Source organism: Anas platyrhynchos, chromosome 9 (assembly GCF_047663525.1).
Source record: "Anas platyrhynchos isolate ZD024472 breed Pekin duck chromosome 9, IASCAAS_PekinDuck_T2T, whole genome shotgun sequence".
NCBI classification, from domain to species: Eukaryota; Metazoa; Chordata; class Aves; order Anseriformes; family Anatidae; genus Anas; species Anas platyrhynchos.
The window spans coordinates 14,388,835-14,392,697 of NC_092595.1; positions in this window are offsets into that span (position 1 = coordinate 14,388,835).

Sequence of the window (3,863 nt, forward strand, 5' to 3'; positions counted from 1 at the left end):
CCGCCAGCCTAGGCCAAGCCACCACGGCCATTCACGGGGATGAAGAGGCTGCACCGTGGGCTTGGAAGCCCAGGGGGTGTCTGTGAGGCTGGGGGAGCTCCTGGGCCCTGCCGCATCATCCACCATTCCATGGTCTCCTAGTGACACGGAGGGATCACAATGACACCAGTGACACAGGCGAGGCTGTGAGGGACGTTGCGTCTCTAGTGAGCGCCAGGCGTGGAGGCAGCAGCTCCTGGCAGCGAGGCGAGGCCAGGCGAGGCGAGGAGTTGCTGCGCAGCATGGCTGCCGGAGAGGAGGAGAAGGCCCCTGAGGCACAGGAGGACGGTGAGAGCAGATGCCCCAGCAGCTCCCTGGAGGTGGAGGGCCCTGAGCACCCCCTGGGGCTGTGCAGAGCCGCTTGGGCTGTGGACACCCGGGGACGCCCTGCCAGGAGCCCCCGAGCAGGCCCTTGCGGGCGTCCCTCGGGGACACCTGCCAGGTGCTCAGTGGGGGGATGCTCTCATCCATGGCTGCCGCCCTGCCTCCCCCAGAGTGCGTGCTGTGCCACCGCTCAGACACCAGCTTGGATGGCTGCGGGCTGATGTTGAAGGTGGACGGCGTCTGCGCCCACGTGCACTGCCTGGTGAGCTCCCCGCGGCTGCCCGCGCCTTTCCCCGAGCCCTTGCCTGGCACCTGGAGCCCACAGGCCTGTGTCATCCCCAGCGCGCTGCTCGCTGGCTGTCACCTCCTCCTGCTGCGCTGCCAGCACAGCCTCCCCACCATGGTCCCTATGTCCTTGCCCTGAGCAGCTGCGGGGCTTTTCTGTCTTCCAGTATCCAGCCCAGGGCCTGTACCAGCGAGGCGCTGAAGGGGAAGGAATCTTCAGATTCCTCTGCGCGGATATCAGGCGGGTAGCGGGTCGGGCAGCTCGCAAGGTGAGGGCTTTTTTTGAGCAGACGAGGCTTGTGGCAGCTGAGCCCAAGCCCTGGCAAAGAAATCCTCGAGGCTCTGGACAAGCTCCGGGCAAGTCCCAGTGGTCCCGGCCACGTCCCTGACGGGGCTGCTGTGCTCTTTGCAGCGCTGCTGCGTCTGCCGCAAGAAGGGGGCCACCGTCGCCTGCCGGCAGAAGCGCTGCTCGCGCCGGTTCCACCTTCCCTGCAGCTCCCAGCGGGGCTGCATCTCGCAGTTCTTTGGGGAGTACAGGTACGAGCTGCCCTAGCTTGGGCTGCAGCCCCCTCAGCCTGCGCCCTGCAGGCAGAGTCCCCGGTGTGGCACGCGTGGTCCCTGGCCTCACTCAACTCTTCCGTCCTCATGCAGCTCCTTCTGCTGGGAGCACCGCCCGCAGCAGACCGTGGAGACGCTGCAGGAGGGGCACACCACATGCATCATCTGCATGGAGGTGGTGGAGGACAGCCTGTCCTACACCACCATGGTGTGCCCCTCCTGCAAGCACGCCTGGTTCCACCGGGCCTGCATCCAGGTAGGAGGCCCTTCCCTCTGACAGCCCGCAGGGACACCATGCGCCCGGAGTGGCGTCCTGCTCACACGGGGAGTCTCTCTTCCACAGGGACAGGCGTATCGGGCGGGCCTCGGGCAGTTTGCGTGCCCCCACTGCCGGGACCAGGAGCGCTTTGTCCCTGAGATGCTTCAGATGGGAATCCGCGTGCCAAACATGTGCGTTCCTTCCTTGCTTCCCACCCCACTCAAGGCAGGAGAGGGCACAGCCCCAGCGCTGTGCCAGGCTGGCCCTAATCCCTCCAGGCAGACTGTCCCCAACAAGAGGGGCTGCCTGGGGGACAGGAGGATGCTGGCCTGCTGCCAGGGATGCCCCTGAGCCCTGTCCCAGCATCAGCACTGACACTTGCTGAGTGCCCCATGAGCTCGTGACCTTTCTTTCCTACTTTCTCTTGAAGAAAGCCGGCTTGGGAGCAGGAGGAGGAGCTGGCACTGCCACAGCTGCATGGCCGCTGCGATGCCAGGCAGTGCCTGTACAGGGGAGGCCGGGAGCAGTGGGAAGAGGAAGGGTGAGCATCCACAGCAGCAGCTCCCCGGCTGCTGGGGGCTGTGAGCCACATCTCCACCAAGCCGTGCAGTGGCTGCTGGGGCTCTGCCCAGGCACCTTCCCCTCTGCTGGGGCGCCGTGAGCAATGGTTCTGGAGCCTTGGGGGCCTTTGTGGCGCCACTGCCTGCTGGGGTCTGCGTGCTCACCAGCACAACTTCTTCCCCAGGCCCTGGCAGCTCCTGCTCTGCTCCTCCTGTGCCGCCAGCGGGACCCACCGCCGCTGCTCTGGCCTTGCGGACACCACCCAGCAGTGGGAGTGCGCTGGCTGCGCTGGCCCGGGCACTGGCACTGGTAAGGGGCACGGCGCGCTCAGGCTCGGGGCGGCAGAGCCCTCCGTGCCCTCTCAGGGAAGGACCGCAAAGCTGGGGCCTCTGCAGGCCAGGCAGGGTGGGCAGATCTGCTGACCTTCCTGCCTCCCCTTGCAGCTCCCAGCTCCTCTCCCTCACCACCGGAGAGGAGAGCCGGCCGTGGCAGGGTGCTGCCCCAGCGCCACAGCCCCTACAGCCGGCCACAGCACTGAGCCTGCAGGCACGCCTGGTTCCACCGGGGCTGCATCCAGGTAGGAGGCCCTTCCCTCTGACAGCCCGCAGGGACACCATGCGCCCAAGCAGCGTCCTGCTCACACCGGGAATCTCCCTTCCACAGGGACAGGCACTTGGGGCACTTGCTCTGCTTCTCCTGTGCCGCCAGCGGGACCCACCGCCGATGCTCCGGCCTTGGGGACACCACCCAGCAGTGGGAGTGCGCTGGCTGTGCTGGCCCAGGCACTGGTAAGGGGCACGGCGTGCTCAGGCTCGGGGTGGCAGAGCCCTCCGTGCCCTCTGCAGGCCAGGCAGGGTGGGCAGATCCACTGACCTTCCTGCCTCCCCTTGCAGCTCCCAGCTCCTCTCCCTCACCACCCGAGAGGAGAGCCGGCCGTGGCAGGGTGCTGCCCCAGTGCCACAGCCCCTACAGCCGGCCACAGCCCTGATCCCGGCCTGGGGACAGATGCTCCATCCAGGTGTCCCGCTGCCAGACAGGGTCAGGCTGTGCACTTGCGGGCGTCCTTCATGGAGAGGACATCAAGGAGGTGATCAGTGGGGGAATGCTCGCACCCAAAGGCAGGCGAGGGGTGGCACTCAGCTCCTGCCGAGATGAGGGGATAGAGCTGAGACAGGGCGAAGGAGCTGGGATTTGCCGAGGAGGAAGAGCCATGGAGCCAGGATAAGAGAGAGAGGCGAGACCAAGCCTGGAACTGGGTGGGGAGATGGAGCTGGGTCTCTGGGACAGAAATGGGCCTGGGTGATGGAGCCAGGACAGAGATGGAATTGGGATGGAGGGACAGAGTCACGCTGGTAGGGAGAGAGCTTCAGAAGGAAAAAGTTATTTGGGGAGTACAGGTACGAGCTGCCCTACGTTGGGCTGCAGCCCCCTCTGCCTCCGCCCTGCAGGCAGAGTCCCCAGTGTGGACGAGTGCCCCAGGGCCCAGCAGGGAAGGGCAGAGCCCCAGCCAGGACATGTGGGGAAATTTTGGGTGGGGGGCTCATCTGGGGAGGAAAGGGCTGACAGGGGGGGCCTCGTATGCCCCTGGGGAGGTGGTGTCCTCTCCAGGCTCTGGCCAGAGCTGTGCAGGGCCTCTGGCAGTGCCTGGCCTCACTCAACTCTTCTGTCCTCACGCAGCTCCTTCTGCTGGGAGCACTGCCCGCAGAGACCGTGGAGATGCTGCAGGAGGGGCACACCATGTGCATCATCTGCATGGAGGTGGTGGAGGACAGCCTGTCCTACACCACCATGGTGTGCCCCTCCTGCAAGCACGCCTGGTTCCACCGGGGCTGCATCC